Source organism: Piliocolobus tephrosceles, chromosome 8, assembly GCF_002776525.5.
Source record: "Piliocolobus tephrosceles isolate RC106 chromosome 8, ASM277652v3, whole genome shotgun sequence".
In the NCBI taxonomy this organism is placed as follows: domain Eukaryota; kingdom Metazoa; phylum Chordata; class Mammalia; order Primates; family Cercopithecidae; genus Piliocolobus; species Piliocolobus tephrosceles.
This window is the reverse complement of record NC_045441.1, coordinates 54,036,600-54,057,392: the sequence shown is the minus strand read 5'-3', so window position 1 is coordinate 54,057,392 and position 20,793 is coordinate 54,036,600. Positions and strand designations below refer to the sequence as shown.

The 20,793-nt window shown below is 39.1% G+C and overlaps 1 pseudogene; it reads left to right on the top strand.

Moving 5' to 3' along the window:
• The window catches only part of LOC113219633, a 110,200-nt pseudogene that overhangs the window by 56,092 nt on the left and 33,315 nt on the right, over nt 1–20,793 (top strand).

Here is a 20,793-nt window from a genome sequence, read left to right as displayed (position 1 = left end):
TATCCTTATTTTTACCATGGGAAGGAGAACTCCCCAGCAAAGAGTTCAAGCTAGGAGAAGGCAGCAAAGAATATTTGGCATTTTGAGGGTTAGAGAGAAAACTGGCCTGAAGAGAGAGGGCCAAAAAGAGAGGGAAAGCATGGACACCAGTACAGGTTAGGGGAATGGGACTTCGGCAGAGGTTGGACTGAACAAAGCAGAGGGAAATGGCTTTAAGAAGAGAGGAGGAATATGCCATCCACACATCTCCTAGCACTAAATAAGGGAAAATATTTCCAATATATCCAATCTGTATTTTGCTAAGTGGGGGGTATCTATTTTTGTTGGATAATGCCTCAAATGTTATAAACAGAGCTAAGTAAGAGTATCCAAAATAACCCAATAATTATCTTTCAAGGTGTCTGGTACCAACATGCTCTTTTCTCTCATTTAGATTCCCACAAAGAAATTGTTGGACATGAAAAAGAGGCAGATATGGGTTCATAGTATGTCTCATGATACTGAGAGAATTTTCAAGATTGCAATTTTTCATTTCCTTTTTTTTGAATGGCTGATTTAAATGTTCTTTCTGTACATAATGGTACAGGAATTGTACAACTATTACCGCAATCCAATTTTAGAACATTTTCAGAGAATGAAGGTGTTTTAACCTGTGATTTAAATGCTACCAGTTTATGGATCTCTGTTCTTGTACCAGAGACAATCTGAAGATTCTCTCCAGAAGTAAACATCCTAAACGGCAACCACCAACATTAAAACATGAGCCTATTTTACTCTTTGGCTAGCTTCCTGTGAAAGAACATACATTGCCTCTCTTCTTTTGTTACCTTTCTGATAATATTGGCTATGCTGTAGGCCAATGTATTATATCAGAGAGCATTTCAAGGAAAAGGTTCCTTAAAGCTCCTTATATATATTACGATTTTCTGCTAAACATCATTATTACTAACATTATTCACAGCTAGTATAGCATGTTTAGGCAAGCTCAGATACTTGGCAGTAAAACACAATTCTTTTAATAGCCTAGCTCCAATGGGTAACCCTTTGAAAAAGGCATTTATTGTTAGTTCTGTTAGCTATTGAACCAGTCTTTGCATACTTCGATGCATAAGCATACAAATGGAAATTTTTATTTTAAGTTCTATGCTATACTTTGCATATGAAACAGAAGTTCTTTAACTATATTGTGGGAAATTCAAATGTACTTCCTCCTCTATAAAGAAAATTAATCTGAAAACAAGGGTCTACTTTGAGATTGTATAGAAAGGGCAAATATACGCTTTGATATGCTGCTTAGTCCTGACCCCCACCCCACCTCATTCCAGTACCCTCATTAACGAGAAGCTGTCAAAGTACTTGAACATCATGAAATAAGAATGGTATTTCAACAAAAGATCAAATGCTTAGAAATCCACACCTCAAACCAGGTTATTCTTTCATTCCTAAATCGATAAACCGGCAAAAACAAGACCATATTTGAGCTGGCAAAACCTCCTATGCACTTACATTCTGTGAAAACATAAAAGGAAAAAAGAATTCTTCTGTATTCTTTACATGATTTTCCATGAAAGCACTCATTAAATGATGTTTACATATAATGATGACAGAGTGTAGATGGGTTTACTGCTTGGCATTGGAAGGGCAGTGTCCCGGAGTCTTCTTCCAGTTCAATCTTGAAAAAATAACAGTCCTTTTAGTTTTTAGTGTACTAACTTGGCTCAAACCATACCATAAAGTACTTTTGTATGAAGGCTGCCATAAAAAAATCACTGCAGAATACTCCACTGTCAGAGTCAGCACAAGCTAATGCAAGCAAGTTACGCATGTTAAAATAAACAGCAGAGAATTGGGTGTGAAAACAGTATTAACCAGGTGTGTCCATCTGACCGTTATAACTTTAAAATATCTGTAGAACAAAGCCAGTTTTTGTCAAGGTCACTCACTGCTCAGAAAATGCTTTTCAGCTTCAACAAAAACATCCAGGAAACAAAATAACGTTTTTAAAAAAATGATGTTCAAATAGGTGTGTTTCATTTTACATCACCTGTAAGAAACAGGGTTTCCATCTAACATGAGATTCCCATTCCTATTGCTCTGTAAAGGCACAGTTCTGATAAGTTCAAGGAGATGTTTGAAAAATGAATAATCACCTATATTATCATTTCTTTGAGAGCTAATGTGGCTTATATTGAAGGAAGTCTCCAGAAAGGCTTTTATTGGACAAGCTGTGTGCTTGTCCTCCAGAGAGCTGCCCCACAAAAATTCCTCAAAATATGAAAACTCTCCGATTAGCATTAAATTTCGGGTATTATATCTTCAGAAAGCCCTTGTTAAATATACATTTGCTATCTATTGCAGTCTGTAAGTTTTAACACCATATGCTGGATATTTAGATTAGCCCTCTCAATCTCCATTTTACTATCCTTCTCTTTGGAGACATTAGATAGCTAAACACAGTTTTTCAGAGCACAGACTCTGAAAGTCAAGAATTGGCCTTGCCACTTAATAGTATGACTGGTCAGCTTATACTTACATGGTAGCCTTTCCAGAATACTCTGAGAAACACTACAAAGTGGTAGGGATGCAGAAACTAAGCTTATTGGAAATGGAAAAACCAAATAGTAGACGGGTAGCTCCTAACCAGGGAAACAGAGCAGTCCACAGTTCCTGAGTGATTGTGGCCCCAGGCTAAGAAAGTTAACTTACAGTTTCGCCAATATAAAATAAGGATGAAACTAATAGTATCCAAGTGCTCAGCATAGTGCCCAGTACACAGTAAGAGCCCAAAAGATGTTAGCTATTTTTCTCTTAGGTCCTTAAGAGGTTCTGGCAGCTGAGAGAAAATGAAAAAGGGCAGGAGGGCCCAAGATACCGAAAAGAAAGAAGGCCAAGGGGAGGAAGGTGGCTCCGGCCCCTGCTGCCGTGAAGCAGCAGGAGGTTAAGAAAGTGGTGAATCCCCTGTTTGAGAAAAGGCCTAAGAATTTTGGCATTGGACAGGACATCCAGCCCAAAAGAGACCTCACTTGCTTCATGAAATGGTCCCACCATATCAGCAGCAGAGAGTCATCCTCTATAAGTGGCTGAGAGTGCCTCCTGCAATTAACCAGTTCACCCAGGCCCTGCACCACCAAACAGCTACTCAGTCGCTTAAGCTGGCCCACAACTACAGACCATAAAAGAGAAAGACAAAGCAAGCGAAGAAGCAGAGGCTGTTGGTCCGGGCTGAGAAGAAAGCTTCCAGCAAAGAGGACATCCCCACTAGGAGACCACTTGTCCTTCAAGCAGGAGTTAACACCGTCGCCACCTTGGTAGACAACAAGAAGGCTCAACTGGAGGTGACTTCACATGATGTGGATCCCATCAAGCTGGTTGTCTTCCTGCCTGCCTTGTGTCATAAAATGGGGGTCTCTTCCCCTGCATTATCAAGAGGCAGGCAAGACTGGGACATATAGTCCACAGGAAGACCTGGACCACTGTCGCCTTCACACAGGTGAACTCGGAAGACAAAGGAGCTTTGGCTAAGCTGGTGGAAGCTATCAGGACCAACTACAACAACAAATACGATGAGATGTGCCATCACTGGGGAGGCAATGTCCTGGGTCCCAAATCTGTGGCTCACATTGCCAAGCTTGAAAAGGCAAAGGCTAAAGAACTTGCACCAAACTGGGTTAAATGGACGCTGTTGAGTTTTCTGTACATAAAAATAATTAAAATAATACAAATTTTAAGAAAAAGAAAAAGCGTAGGAGACCACCCACGGCAGTGGGCTATGCACTGGCTGAAGAATCCTTTTTTTATTATTATTATTATTTTATTTTTTGAGACGGAGTCTTGTCTCTGTCACCCAGGCTGGAGTGCAGTGGCATGATCTCAGCTCACTGCAACCTCTACCTCCCGGGTTCAAGTGATTCTTCTGCCTCAGCTGGGACTACGGGATTACAGTGATTCTTCTGCCTCAGCTGGGATTACAGGCACCTGCCACCATGCCCTGCTAATTTTTGTATTTTTAGTAGTGACGGAGTTTCACCATGTTGGCCAGGCTGCTCTCGAACTCCTGGCCTCAAGTGATCTGCCCACCTCAGCCTCCCAAAAGAATCCTTCATCTTTAGTTTGCAGTGAGAAAGAACCACGTAAGACTCTGCAATGGAGACACTGGAATGCAAGATTAGCCAGGCACAACCTTCTAGTTTAATGTGCAGAGTTCTGTGAATCTTCTTGTACTAAGTTTCAGGAGTCTCCCCACCCTGAATCAAAGTGTGCAGCCACTTTTTGATCCATTGGCACATAAGCCACACTGTGCCTAGTCTAAACAGGAAACGTTTCTCTCTTCTTCCCTGGTAATAAAACTCCAATTTGTATTCAGGTTTTTGGCAGAGATCCCTTGATTTCAGGAAGGGATCCTAAAAGGATTTTAGGCCCCTACCTCAACAACAAGGAATGAGCTGAAATTGGTATAAATCAGTCATAGTAATTTCCTTTTCTTTCCTCAGGGATTGGCCAATGAGTGGGCACATGACTGAATCCTGGCCAAGGAGACAAAGGGAAAGTCCACTAGGGAAGGCTCTCTTCCTAATAAAAAGACAAGACTCCACAAGTAGAATGTCTCCACCTGTCTTCCTTCTTGTTCTGAACACGGACATGGTGACTGGAGCCACAGTAGCTATATTCTGGCCAGGAAAATGACGAAGAAGTTGGTCCTGAAATCATTAGATTACTGAACTGACTCAGGCAACTGTCTACCTCCAGACTTCTTGTTATGTAAGAAATATGAAGCTCATTTGTTTAGGCCTGTACAGATGACTTTTCTATTTCTTGCAGTCAAATGCATTCTGATACTGTGCTTTGTCTACTTATTTCTTACCTCTGCCCTCTGACAGATGAGGCCCAACCCATTTTTCTTACTTGGTTTTATTTGAACGAAGATTCTAATAACCACAAGAAACCACTCTGTTGATCAACTCCTCTAATATAAAAGGAAACAGTCATTTTCTGTAATAAGTATTTTGTATCCAATTGATTTATAAATTGAAAACACAGGTTAAGCAGAAAGATAAAATCAAATACGGTCTCTCCCCTACTTACTTCTCATCTCTCTCTCTCATTTAGTTCAAAGAGACATAAAGTGATACCACTCCATCATTTTTGACAGAGCCACACTTGTAATGCAAAACATATGCTGAAGTTTTGTAATTACTTGGGTTCCTTGAGCAGAAGAGGGATGAGCTTATTGTATGTTCATGGTCTCTTCTCCTTCTGTGTCTCCTGCTACCGTATCAGGTTGATGCCCTGAAGATAACCGTTCCTCACTAGAGGTTTCTACTACTGTGTCCTAAACATCAGATTAAACCCCTTGGATACTGACATTAACCTAAGCCCATTCATAGGTGCCTTACCTCTTCAAATGACAAATGTGAGCTGTTAGACACCTCTTCACTTCAGGCCTCCTGTTTCCACCTTCTTTGCTTTTTTCTACTGACCCATGCAGATGAGGCCTCAGGATGCAAAGCTCTCAGCTGGACCTGCCTAAAATACACCTTGATAAAACAAGACTTTAGAGAGATTATAATACCTTTACGGGGTAGTCCCTAAAAGTTGAAGAACACTGAAAATAAACCTTGTCTCTTTTATTTCTCCAGATGGCCAATACATAGATGAAAAGACAACTATTATATATTAGCTATCAGGGAAATGCAAATCAAGACCAAATGAGACACTACTTTACACCCTCTAGGATGGCTATAATCTAGAAAGACCAATAACAAGTGTTGATGAGGAAGTAAACATATTGAAACCCTCATACGTTGTTGGAGGGAATGTAAAACAGTGAAGCCACTTTAGAAAATGGCTTGGCAGTTCCTCAACATGTTAAACATAGAGTTACCACATGACCCAGCAAATCCACTCCTAGGTATTTACTCAACAGAAATAAGGCCAGGTGCAGTGGCTCATGCCTATAATCCCAGCACTTTGGGAGGCTGAGGTGGGTGGATCACAAGGTCAGGAGTTCAAGACCAGCCTGGCCAAGATGGTGAAACCCTGTCTCTACTAAAAATACCAAAAAAATTAGCTGGGCATGGTGGCGGGTGCCTGTAATCCCAGCTACTTGGGAGGCTGAGGCAGAGAATCACTTGAACCCAGAAGTTGGAGGTTGCAGTGAGCTGAGATTGCGCCACTGCACTCCAGCTTGGGCAACAGAGTGAGATTCCATCTCAAAAAAAAAAAAAGAGAGAGAGAAATGAAAACATATGTCCATGCAAAACTTGTCTGCAAATGCACACAGCAGCATTATTCATTATGACCAAAAAGTGAAAAAGAAAAGTAAATGACCATTCACTGATAAGTAGAGAAACAATATGTGATGTACCTGTAGATAAAATGATATTGTGCAATAAAAAGGAATAAAGTACTGTTACAAATAACACAACATGGATGAACCTTGGAAACAGTATGCCAAGTAAAAAAAGCCAGACACAAAAGACCACAACTTACATGAGTCCATTCACATGAAATGTCCAGAATAGGCAAATCCATGGAGACAGGAAGTAAATTAATGGGTGTCAGGGGCTGAGGGGAAGAAAAATGAGGAATGAGTGCTAGTGAGTACGAGATTTCTTTTTGGGGTGACAAAAATGTTCTAAAACCAGAAAAGAGTAACATTTGTACAACTTTATGAATATAATAAAAACCACCGATTGTACTTTTTTTTTTTTTTTGAGACGGAGTCTTGCTCTGTTGCCCAGGCTGGAGTGCAGTGGCACAATCTCGGCTCACTGCAAGCTCTGCCTTCCAGGTTCATGCCATTCTCCTGCCTCAGCCTCCTGAGTAGCTGGGATTACAGGTACCCACCACCACACCTGGCTAATTTTTTGTATTTTTTTAGTAGAGACAGGGTTTCACCATGTTAGCCAGGATGGTCTCGATCTCCTGACCTCGTGATCCGCCTGCCTCAGCCTCCCAAAGTGCTGCGATTACAGGCATGAGCCACCATACCCGGTACATTTTTAAAAGATTAATTTTATTGTATGTGAATTATATCTCAACAAAGCTGTTACAAAACAACACCACCAAACCTCCTCCTTTTACAATGTTTTTGGGGCTAGAAGACTAATATGAGATGAGGCTGAGATGAAAACTGGGTCTTCTGCTTCTTCCCTCTTCTTTTCTTTCTTCCTTCCCACTGCTCCTCCCAATCACTCTATCACTGTTGTCCTGAGGCACTCACCTGCTCCATCAGCCACCAGAAACCGTAACAGGTATAGCGGCAACAGAAAATCACTTTACCATGCTCCCATTACTGCAGCCCATTAAAGCCAGGGACAAACTGCCCTGGCTGTCCAAAGGTAAAAAAATGCCTTTGTCTAGGACAGCATTCTTCTCATAAATTACAATAATACAAATATAAAATATAAATTTTTTCATCCTATTTGTGAACTAAAACAAAATATTTAAAACATTTTATTTGATCTTTAATATATTCTTAAAGATAATAGAAACCTGAATTATAAATTTTTTACTTACCATTTAAACCACATTGTTTCTATTTTCTTTTCCTCTTATTGCTAAGCAATGAAAATTTCTTTGTTACAAAATATAGAAAAATATGTACCTTGGATAGTCTAACTTCCAGAACCACTATATATTCCATCTTTGCTTTCAACAATTAATCCTCAGTCTAAAAGGGGAAAACAAGATAATCCCTCATTTAAATGATCAGTGGAGGGAATTCATACAGAATAGCAGACAACTCTCACAACTCTATCATTCAGAACTTACAAAATTTTAAAAATAATACTTCAGAAACACAAATATATCAATATTTTAACAGCAATTTTTTTTCTGTCTCTCCTAGGCTTCTAGCACATATATATCTCCATTCTTGAGCCTTACTACATACCAGGCACTGTGCTGGTACTTCACATATGTTATCTCAGTTTATTCTCATTACAATTCTTTCTGCCAACCCAGGAGACTTCCAGTTTGAGACAAGAGAAAAAAGGGTGGTAGTTAGCTGGGAAATTGAGTTGGGGTACCTGCTTCAAAATATCTCTTTTGTTATTTTACCTGAAATCCCACCCCTAGATTTGAAGATTTTTCTCTCTAGCTTAAGCTATAATCAAACAGGACTGAAGTCTCATAGATTCTGGAAGCTCAGATTTAAAGCAAGTGTAGTAAGGATAGGCAATGGAGACCAGAGAACCCAAAGCCTAACTCAGCAGTTTGGCCCAAGGAGCTGTCCCCATATGAGGATCATTGGTCACAACTCTTATTTCTTTTCTTTTTTTTTTTTTTTTAATTTTTAATTTTTTTTTTTTATTATACTTTAAGTTCTAGGGTACACCGCATGTTCTCACTCATAGGTGGGAACTGAACAATGAGTTCACTTGGACTCGGGAAGGGGAACATCACACACTGGGGCCTATCATGGGGAGGGGGGAGGGGAGAGGGATTGCATTGGGGAGTTATACCTGATATAAATGATGAATTGATGGGTGCTGACGAGTTGATGGGTGCAGCACACCAACATGGCACAAGTATACATATGTAACAAACCTGCACGTTATGCACAAATCTTATTTCTTAGAAGGCCCTGACAGATGTGATTCTACAAGGACAGAGTTGTTTTCAGAGTCCCTGTTTTCTTGGTTTGTTCATCTCCTACCTGCTACTTCACTGGCTTCTGATAAAAGATTGTTTTTTAAAAATTCTGTCTACCCACTGCTAAGGCTGAGAAAGTTTGAGTAATTGATTTGCCTAATATCACAGAGTAAGTGATAGAACCAAGATTTGAACCCTCACAAAGTTGGTGTTCTCAATTACTTCTCGGCATTTTTTCCCCCACTATACTAGTATAATTCATGCATTGTTAAGAAGCAACCCAAAAATGTTTGTTTTGGGTCCCTCTAACCACTTATTTTACTTCCCGAATATCATTTCCCTGATGCCTTCTCAAAACTGACTTTCAAATTGTTTTATTTTATTTTATTTTATTTTTTTTTTTTATTTTTTTTTTGAGGCGGAGTCTTGCTCTGTCGCCCGGACTGGAGTGCAGTGGCTGGATCTCAGCTCACTGCAAGCTCCGCTTCCCGGGTTTATGCCATTCTCCTGCCTCAGCCTCCCGAGTAGCTGAGACTACAGGCGCCCGCCACCTCGCCCAGCTAGTTTTTGTATTTTTAGTAGAGATGGGGTTTCACCGTGTTAGCCAGGATGGTCTCGATCTCCTGACCTCGTGATCCGCCCGTCTCGGCCTCCCAAAGTGCTGGGATTACAGGCTTGAGCCACCGTGCCCGGCCCAAATTGTTTTATTTATGCTTGGATGAAAAATGGCTAAATGGTTGGCTTTCCCAGAATATCTTCATTTTGATAAAAACCAAAATTTAAACTAAAACAATGAAGATTTAACTTGAGAATTTCAAACATTATGAAGAATGGAGGTTAGTTCAAAGTATGACTAAGTGGATTTAGCAGAAATATCTTAAACTTGGAAAATATGAAAGCCCCTTCAGCAAACTGAAACATGTTTTCAGCATTATACTACTATAAATAGAACTATAGTTCAAAGAGGGTTTTTTCCAAGCTCCTAATTTAAATCAGCAAAAGAATGGTTTCAGGTTCCCACAACATGAGCCATTTGATGGGATATTTTATCAAAAAATATCGAAAACAATATTACTGTGATGCTTTTAAAGGGGAGATAAGAAGAATGGTTGTTAGCCAAAAGTCCTTTATTCTTGACTTAAAGAAAAAAGACAAGAGGGAAAGCCATGCTTTTTAAATTCTTCTCAGTCTCGTTTCTCTGACAAACCTGTTTGATAGGCATCAGGGACCTGAAGCAGTGCTTCCAGGGAAAAAGTAGCCATCACTCATGGTTCATTGGATTTCTATGACAGAATGATCACATTCTGTAGAACCTGGCATAAGCACATCATTATTAAGCCTTGCTTTAGCATTTCTTAACTGATCATGGATGCTGCAGTCCTTGGTGGCTCCTCTCTGTTGGCACTGTTTGTAGTTATTTGACCTTTTCTCAGTGGATAATCCACACAGAAAGCCCTAATTACTTCCCCAGCTTTGACCAGCCAGCAGTGTGAATAATCAATGACACTCATTTAGGTATTGCACAATCAGATGCTTATGGTGTTTAAAGAACATTTTTCCATTGACCTGCCACAGCTGTAAGACAATTAGAAGCAGTAAAGCTGCTGTTGTAATCACAAGATGACCAGGTGACCTTGTAGGTTTAAAGTTGATGACTGAGGCCTTGACTGGGATGTAGTCATGATACAGAACGTATTTTGGGAGAGAAAGGAAGCTTCATTGTATACTAATGTGACATGTTCAACCCCAACAGCAGTGTTCTGAAATATTGACAAATCACAAGACTCATATTGGCAGGTAAAATTCAGCATTTATATCCATGGCCTCCTTCTTTCCATTGTACATAAAATATTAAATAAATAAGAATATAAAAAATATTGAAGTCTATTCATACCTCTCTCTAAACTTTTTAAGGTAGAAATGAAGATAAAAGTGGAAGCAAGTTGTCCTATCTAAATAGATATTTACAGGTTTCTAGGAGGTTAAATTTTTTTAATGTATTCAAATTGCAATGAATCCTCATGAACTCTCAGGCCAACTTCCCCCACAAAGATCACTATTAAAAAGATGTGCTGGGCACGGTGGCTCATGCCTGTAATCCCAGCACTTTGGGAGGCCGAGGTGGGTGGATCACGAGGTCAGGAGATCGAGACCATCCTGGCTAACACGGTGAAACCCCGTCTCTACTAAAAATACAAAAAGTTAGCCGGGTGTGGTGGTGTGTGCCTGTAGTCCCAGCTACTCAGAGGCTGAGGCAGGAGAATGGCGTGAACCCGGGAGGCGGAGCTTGCAGTGAGCTGAGATCGTGCCACTGTACTCCAGCCTGAGCGACAGAGGGAGACTCCGTCTCAAAAAAAAAAAAAAAGATGTGATGTGAGATCTGGGGTTCCTTAAAATAATGACTAATTACCAAATTTCATATAAAACTATAACATAAGTTGTAAGAAAGTGGAATATGATATTTCTAATAGAGTATTGTGCCTGGAAACACTACTGTATTGAAAATCCTTTGGAAACAAGGATTGATCATCTAAAGTTTGGGAAATGCAGTACACAATATCCTTTTCATGCAGATTTACAATGTACATTAGCATATTAAAGGTTCTGGAATGTGTTTCTCAAAACAACTTTGGGAATGCTAGTTTATAGATCTTTTTTTCCCTGTTGTTACCATCTTACATAAAAATTGAATTTGTAAACATGAGTTTTTGTCTCAGAATGTGAATGAGTAGACTTTCTACTTCACTTTTCATAAAGTTTTGTACAAAATAAGATCAATAAAAACAATCAAGAAAACAAGTTGGTAGAACAATGAAACAGTTATGCTCCTGGCAGAAAAGATGAAGAAAAGGACATGTCCTAAATTAGGGACACAGCAGAGGAGAGTTTTGGAATGGAAAAGCTCTCAGATAAAGGAAAGGAAGGGAAGGTGTGAGGTTAACGCACAGACTATCTTCTCCTTTTTCAAACTGAAGGCTGTCCTGATTTAATCTGGCAAAAGAAGGCAAACCAGCTCATCAGCATGCAATTGATGATTTATCCAGCTTGCTGTCAGAGACAGCACTGTGTAAAGACACAGTAGAGAATGAGGAAAAACAGGCAAACCTTAGTGAGTAAGCCAAGAAGGCAAATCACTAAAAAAAAACACACACAGTAAAAAGACTGCACATTTGCTGGTATGATCTTGATTAATCCCAAGACAGCTAAAGCTTTCATGTTCGGGGTCCCTGGGATGTGTAATGCAAGTTTTTACTCATACTAGCAGAATCCAATTCATAGTATTTATAGTAAATGAGCTGGTTTTTAAAACATCACTTTTAGGTTCAGCAGGCATCACTGTGTTTTATTTTAGTGTATGCCATGTTTGAGTGATATTTATAATTATTTCCTTATATATGTTTATTGCTTTGTTGGAAGCTGAGGCCTGTATTTGTCTGCATTATATAGCACCCCAGGATTAGGGTGGATTTACCTCTTATTCCGTAATACTGTCTTTCAAGGACCCAATAACTCTCTATAACTAGTTCCAGCTTGTAATGTGTCTGGGAATTTTTTGACTTTTGGAATCCATTGATGTCCTCCAGAAACATTCATTCTTAAATGTTGCCAAACCATCAAGAATATGAGGTTATTACAAGGTCAGTAGTAACAGGCAGTTAGAAACATAAGGGGAAAATGGTTGAGAGGTAGAGGCAGCAACATCAGGAACATTTACCCATGCATATTGCTGACCAAGCAATATTTTCTGCAATTCTTTAATTAATTCTTTAAAAGTCTTTTAATTAAAGGCCTCCCTGTGAATGTGGCAAGACAATGTGTGGAATGTATTCAGGATTGCAACCCCTAGTCATACATTTTACCTCCTCAACCCTTTGATGTCACTTCACAGCCTTTAAATAACTGGTAGTACCATAGATCCCATTCCAAACCTGAGCAAGAAATTTCTAGAAAATAAACTTGGAAGAAAAGAGTTAAGGAGGCAAACACCCAGCAAGTAAAATATATAAATATCTGGCTTCATACTGAACCCCTGAATACTAAATGTGAAATTTTAAGAACTAGTATAGGTGGGGCGCAGTGGCTCACGCCTGTAATCCCAGCACTTTGGGAGGCCGAGGCGGGTGGATCACAAGGTCAGGAGATCGAGACCATCCTGGCTAACAAGATGAAACCCCGTCTCTACCAAAAATACCAAAAATTAGTCGGGCATGGTGGTGGGCGCCTGTAGTACCAGCTACTCGGGAGGCTGAGGCAGGAGAATGGCATGAACCAGGGAGGCAGAGCTTGCAGTGAGATGAGATCACGCCACTGCACTCCAGCCTGGGCAACAGAGTGAGACTCCATCTCAAAAAAAAAAAAAAAAAAAAAAGAACTAGTATATGGGATATGTACTATATACAATCAAAATCTTTTTTTTTCTTTTTTTTTTTTTTGAGATGGAGTCTGGCTCTGTGGCTCTGTTGCCCAGGGGGGAGTGCAGTGGTGCCATCTCAGCTCACTGCAACCTCCATCTCCCTTGTTCAAGCAATTCTGCTGCCTAAGCCTTCCGAGTAGGTTGGATTACAGGCGCCTGCCACCAGGCCTGGCTAATTTTTGTATTTTTAGTAGTGATGGGGTTTCACCACGTTGTCCAGGCTGGTCTCAAACTCGTGACCTCAAGTGATCTGCCTGCCTCAGCCTCCCAAAATGCTGGAATTACAGGCGTGCGCCATTGTGACCAGCCTCAAAATCAATTTTAGTGCTTTATAGATAAGGAAACAAACAGAAAAGGTAAATTACTTGACAAAGATAATAGCTAGTATGTAGCAGAATAGACTACAAAGAGCTGATCCTCCAAATGTAGTGCTTTTTATTTTAACTGCAACACAATGTTTCTCCTAAAAAAATGTTGATTCAGTATAGGGTATATAAATATATTACACATGTAATAAGATATTTATAGCTATGTCAGTTAAACTTCCATATCTTTCTCTTTAGCATAAGAAAGTACCAGGTTTACTGTAAGTATGAGAAAAATAGGAAGGACACGGTGGCTCATGCCTGTAATCCCCGCACTTTGGGAGGCTGAGGCAGGCAGATCACGAGGTCGAGAGATCGAGACCATCCTGGCCAACATGGAGAAACCCCATCTCTACTAAAAATACAAAAATTGGCTGGGGGTGGTGGCGCGCACCTGTAGTCCCAGCTACTCGGGAGGCTGAGGCATGAGAATCACTTGAACCCAGGAGATGGAGGTTGCAGTGAGCCGAGATCACGCCACTACACTCCAGCCTGGCAACAGAGTGAGACTCCATCTCAAATAATAATAATAATAATAATAATAATAATAATAATAATAATAATAATAATAATATGGGAAAATAGACATCTCAGGAAAAAATTTAAATAATTTTAAATGAGAAACCTAGGATTCATCATATGAACCCTATTTATGTTTATTCTTAGCCACATTGATTCAGTTGAAAAAAGATGCTTCATTTATGACACCTAAAATTCCAACCCATAATCAGAAACAGCACAATGGTCATGGTGAAAATATTTGCCCTACATCTGTGTCTGCTTAGGGTTGCACATCCAAATCTGCTTGGCATTATTTGTTTAATTTGGAGAAAGGACACCTAATTTTCTTGTTTCCTCACTGACTAAACTGCTATATACAAGAGAATGGTTTCTGCATTCAGAATGAGTTCCTACATGATTAAGAAACCAATTCAAAGGAATGCTTCTTAAACCTGCAGCAACTTAGCAACTCATTATTATTAATATTTTCATTAAACCATTCAAAGCTTTCTTGATATAAACACAATTTTCTTTTTCTAATCAGTCAGCATATCTGAACATTAAAGTTTGTTTGGTTTTTCCAGAGTTCTGGTTGGTTGTTTGCTCTAGGGAATTTGGCCTCTTTCATAAAGTTAATAGTTTGGAAAAGGTACTGTAAGAAAGCTTCTAATGGTGCAATCAGTTTGTTTAACAAGCATTTCCAGGAAAAGATTTTGGTAAGTCACTTGGATGTTTCATCCACAGAAAGCCAAAAATCTAAATGTCATAAACATATTCCTGAACATTTGATAAATGCTATAAATTGGACTGATTGAACTATATAAAATATTCGTAACATTGTTCTACGTGAAAATGTATTCCAAGTTCCAGTTTAACTTGCCAGGAACAACCCCTTGACTGAGAATCTATCTCGTGACCCAGTAGGTAAGCTATCTCAGCAAGAGAGAGATATTCTTAATAGTTAGTAACCTAACTCCAAATTTAAAAATAGGAAGAAAATTCTTTGGGGCACATACTCCCCTAAGATGATCCAAATTGTGATCAAACAGTGGTCTAGAAAGAGACTTTCCACGCACTTCCATGAAAAAGTTGTCAGAACTAGACTGTCCTTACGCTTAGGTGTGCACTGCAGCCCAGGCTACTTCTCTGAGTCACATTCTATCTTTCTCTTTCGTGTAACATCCTAACAGGCATTAGCCTGTTAATCATTTTCTAGGGATAGTTCTGGGGCTGGAAGGTGCTGTAAAATAAGGCAATTTGGGAAAAATCTTAAAGATTATCTAGACCAGAGGTGCCCAAACTTTCCCAGGTCATACCACTATAAATGTCTTAGTAATTTTTTCATAGTGTCCCTAGGCCAAAAGAAATAACAGTCTCATTAATTAAGTAGTTAGGTCCAAACACTTACTAAGTGTTTGGGTTCTAATAACTTAGGGGGTGGTCTTACACACACACACACACACACACACACACACACACACACACACATACCCACACAAACAAATTAAAAGCAAATCATGTTTTTACTTAACTTCTAAACAGCCACGATTACTTCCTAATGAGATACGTACCCCTGTTCAGCACTCACATTTCAAACCTTGGAATTAAATTGCACTCCCTTCTTTCTCGTTCCACACTGATTTCTAAGAAGTACTTGTTTTTTATCACAGCAATGGCCAAAAATCCAGCTTTACAAAGAGATGGCATCGAAAGACATGTAGTGTGAGCTAATGTTGTGAACTATTGCAAGCTGTTGTTTTGCCTGGTGTCTGAAAAACTTCAAGTATCATTCTATTTCCCTTGAAATTTTAAAATGTCCTGCAACACCCTTGTGAGTGAACTGTAGCACCCCAAGGCACCTTGGTCGCAGTTTGGGAATTGGGAGTCTAATATCCTATTTCATGGATAAGCAAAGTAAGACCAAGAGTAGTTAAGAAAACTTTCCAAGATTATTCAGCTAATTATGTTAAGTAAAAAACAAGAAGTTGTGTTTAAAATACTGAGAATTTAGCCCATGTTCTTAAATTTAACTGGATCCCACAGATCTTGATTCTGCAGAGCAAACCTATGGACATGAAACTAACCCCACCTCCCAGGGCATTGCTGTCTTTGCATTCACTACTAGATGGTCCTCAACACAGTGATTTTTTTTTAAGGTGAAAGGAGTTAAGAGAGCTGCGTAATAGCACAGAACTATAATTATAAGAACCAAGAGTAGCACCTGTCTTCAGACCCTTCATTACAGCTTTTTTTTTTTCTCTCTCTCTCTTTAGGCAGACTTTCACTCTTGTCACCCAGGCTGGAGTGCAGTGGCGTGATCTCAGCTCACTGCAACCTCCACCTCCCAGGTTCAAGCAATTCTTCTGCCTCAGCCTCCCAAGTAGCTGGGATTACAGGTGCCTGCCACCATGCCCAGCTAAGTTTTGTATTTTTAGTAGAGATGAGTTTTTTCCATGTTGGCCAGGCTGGTCTCGAACTCCTGATCTCAGGTGATCCGCCCACCTCAGCCTCCCAAAGTGCTGGGATTACAGGTGTGAGCCACAGCGCCCGGCCAATTCAGGGCTTTCTTTATCTCAACACAGTTTCCTTTCCTCCCTTATTGTGAGGCCCTTTTTACTTAACATAATTGGCTGGATAATTCATATCCTCTACTCTACTCATAAAACTCTACTTTCTTCCTCTTTGCCTCTTCTTTTTGTTCTGCAGTGCATTCTACTTCCAGGAACCATATGTCCTTATGGGATCCTATTCCTACATACCAAATCTTAGATACTGTGGTAGAAGTTACTGTTTACCTCCCAGTATTCATTCCCTCCTTCTTCCTTGTAAAAGGACACCCAGTTTTTTTTGCTGGGCTAACTACAATAAAGACCACATTTCCAGACTACTTTACAATTAGATATAGCCATATGATGGATTTCTGGCCAGTGGGATATAAGCAGAAGTAATGCATGCAATTTCTAAAAAAAAAAAAAAGTGTTCTTAAAAAGAAGGGATGTGACCTTTCTCCCTTCCTTCTACCTGCTGGCTGAAATTAGAATATAATGACTGGAGTTCAAGTAGCCATTTTGGACCATGAGGAGGAACTCACAGCTTAAGGATGGCAGAGCAACAATATAGAAGAAGCTTAGTTCCTGTTGATCTTGGGTCTCTTTACAAACCCTGGTCTGATCCCCTCTGGATTTCATTTATATAAGAAAGAAATACATCTGTATATTATTTAAGCCACTGCTATTTGAAGATTTTTGTCAATGTCAGCTAAACCTACTACTGTACTAATACAAACTATCTTACATGATAATATAATAACACATGATGTACTTTAGAACAACTCCTATAGATTTCCACTATTATATATTTAATATATGTAAAACTTAGGACACATAACTCCAGGCACCTGTCAGAAGTATATGAAACCAAACTCACTACTACCCCTTGAGGATTTAATGAAATTTTCATACCTATGCCTCCCAAGGAAGCGTATTTTATAAACCAAGTGACATCTGACTAAAATATATAAAGTTAAGTTTTCTTAAGGGGGTAAATTCTCACATAAAATTGATCTAGTTTAAGGCAACAAATTAAACACTTTGATGTATCTCTTTTATCTCCCTCAACCCCACTAATGATGGAAGACAGTCCTTAAAACATAAGCCCACCAAGGAATAACAATGAGAGAAGGAATGAAGTCACAAAATTTTGGAAACTGGAAAGCAGATGAACAAGCAGTAAGACTGCAAAAAGCTGAATCTTAAATGGGCAGTGGGACTGGCTAAGAAGCAACCTAATGTGCTTCAGAAAAACAATCCTAAAAGACCCAGAAATTGACATCATAAAGCACTCTGGAAGTGAAGAGGTGAACATAAAGCTATTCTTTCCTCAATTTCATGCAGCTAGACAACTGCCTCTCCTTAGTTTCAGGAGAAGATAAGATGTTTATTCTCTGGAGAGGGTAAAATATGGGGAATTATGACTGCAGGAACCCAGGCACAATTGAGATAGAAGTTGTCATACTAAAAATAGGGAAATTAAATGAAAGTTTGCATAATGAACTTTAAAACCCCCAGCCCTCTTGTTGTATTCCACTCTCAGAATGCTGGCAGCCAGATTTTATCATACCTCAGAGAGATATGAGAATTTATTATAACCATGAAAGAAGAACAGGATGCTTAAGAAAAAAATCAGAGAACAAGAAAGAAGTCTTGAAAATCCTCTTAGAATTTCCGAGAGATCTTGGAAAATTTATAAAGGAATTGAAGTTTCCTCGAAGAAAAGAGAAAAAGAAAATGGATTTTCAGAAGGATGGATGGATGGAAGGAAGGAAGGAAGGATAAAAAGAAGAAAGGAAGGAAGGGGAAAGGGAAGGGAGGGGAGGGGAGACCGGGTTCGGTGGCTCGTGCCTGTAAGGCCGAGGCCGGTGGATCACCTGAGGTCAGAAGCTCGAGACCTGCCTGGCTAACAAGGTGAAACCCCGTCTCTACTAAAAATACAAAAATTAGCCAAGCGTGGTGGTGCATGCCTGTAATCCCAGCTACCTGGGAGGCTGAGGCAGGAGAATTGCTTGAATCTGGGAGGCAGAGGTTGCAGTGAACCAAGATCACGCCACTGCACTCCAGCCTGGGCAACAAGAGCTAAACTCCATCTCAAAAAAAAAAGGAAGAAAGAAAAATTCAAGAAAACTTACCACTGAAGAGCTTGAGTTTCCAGAAATGAAAAGACCCATGGAATACCAAGCACAATGGATAAAAATACATAGACCTACATGTCTATAAAAGAAGATTATTATGAAATTTCAGAGCCCTAGGCCAAAAAAAAGAAAAAATTTTAACAGATCTTAGATTAAAAAAAAAAAATACAAGATTGACAATGAGAATGTCATCAGACTTCTCAGTAATAACATTGGAAGCTAGCAGGCAATGGAGAAATGTCTTCAAAATTATAAATGTTATTAATTAAATGTGAAGATAGAATAATGGATTTCAGTCATTTAAGATCTCAAAAATTTCTAGGAAGCTGTTAGAAGATATGATCAATCAAAATAAGAATGTGAAGTAGGAAAAAGGAAGACATAATATCCAGAAAACCAGGGGATCCAACACAAAAGAGGCAAAGTGAATTCCTTGAAGCAGGGGTCAGCAAACTATATAGCCCGTGGGCCTAATTCAGCATGACACCTGTTTTTATATGGCCCAAGAACTAAGAATGGTTCTTACATTTTTGAGTGATTTCTAAGAATAAAAATATTCTTATAAAAATAAGAATATTCCATGATACCTGAAAACTATATGAAATTAAAATTTCAGTGTTCATAAAGTTCTACTGGATCACAGCCACATTGACTGATTTATGTATCATCTATGGCTGCTTTTGTGCTGTAACAGCTAAGTTAAGCAGATACACCTAAGGCTATATGGTCTAAAAAGCCTACTTTACAGAAATTTGCCTTACCCTAGAGGATGGTAAAGGAAGATCCCAGAATAACAGCTACGCAGCAAGCCTAAAGAACAACTGGCCCAAACTAGAACAAATCAGAAAGCCATAGAAGAGAGATCCCAAAAAATAAAATTGATGGAATCTCCGAAATGTTTCAATGTCCTAAAAGAAGATTTGAATAACTTGGGAAGGATTTGTAAATAAACTGGTTATCAGTACATAGAAAATTAAATTAAAAACAAGAGCATTATTAAATTATTTTTTTAAGTGATACAGGAAGAAAAATTATTGTAGTATACTATATGGTTCAGCTGTGAATAGAATTTATGTAGTCATAATAATGTACTAAATATTAAACAAAACAAAATTAAAATAAAGTAATTATATAAGGAAAACAGGGAACTAGAAATGTACCAGGCAGTATTGAGAATACTGGTGGCAACAAGATTAAAAGACAGATAAATTCTTAGTTTTGCACAGTCAAGAGATATGTCTAAAAACAAAAAGTCAAGAAGAAGCAGCTTAAGATTTAGTGGTATTTAGCCAAATATCAAGAGAAACAGCTTAAACAGTTAAAAGTGCTTTCTTTAGTGACTGGGAAATGGGGTAAGGGTAGAAGAAAGGGAGAAACAGGACAGACCTGCTATTTATCAAAGTAAGGCTTGTAGACAATTTAATTTTTTAAACTATGTGTATATGTAACTTTGAAGCAAATAAAAACTAAATTTGATATTAGCCCCCCAAATGAAGAATTCTCATATAGATTTCTGATTGTTTGGCATGCTTTACCAGGTAAGTTTTTCAAATAATGTTTATAAACACACCTGATTTGAGAATTTTGAACTGTTTAAGAAATAAAGGTCTTATTTTATATACCAACATGCAGTTAGTAAGCAAAAGTGAAGGGATTTTTTAAAACATTATTTTTTAAGTACTTAAAATTCCTTTATTTTGTTCTACTCTGTTAAATCATGACTACAGAAAATAACTTATCTAAATACTAGCCACTTCAACTTCACTAGATGAGCTAAAACAACTTAAAAGATTTAATGGAAGGGTGTTTATATTATGGAAGACAATTAGGTAAGACAGTTTTTTTGTTGTTGTTGTTTGTTTTCTGTTTTGAGACGGAGTCTCACTCTGTCGCCCAGGCTGGAGTGCAGTGGTGCAATCTCAGCTCACTGCAAGCTCCACCCCCCAGGTTCATGCCATTCTCCTGCCTCAGACTCCCGTGTAGCTGGGACTACAGGTGCCCGCCACCACGCCCTGCTAATTTTTCATATTTTTAGTAGAGACGGGGTTTCACCATGTTAGCCACGATGGTCTCGATCTCCTGACCTCGTGATCTGCCCGTCTCAGCCTCCCAAAGTGCTGAGATTACAGGCGTGAGCCACCGCGCCTGGCTAGGTAAGACAGCTAATGTAAGAATAAGCTATCTTGGCTGGGCGCGGTGGCTCAAGCCTGTAATCCCAGCACTTTGGGAGG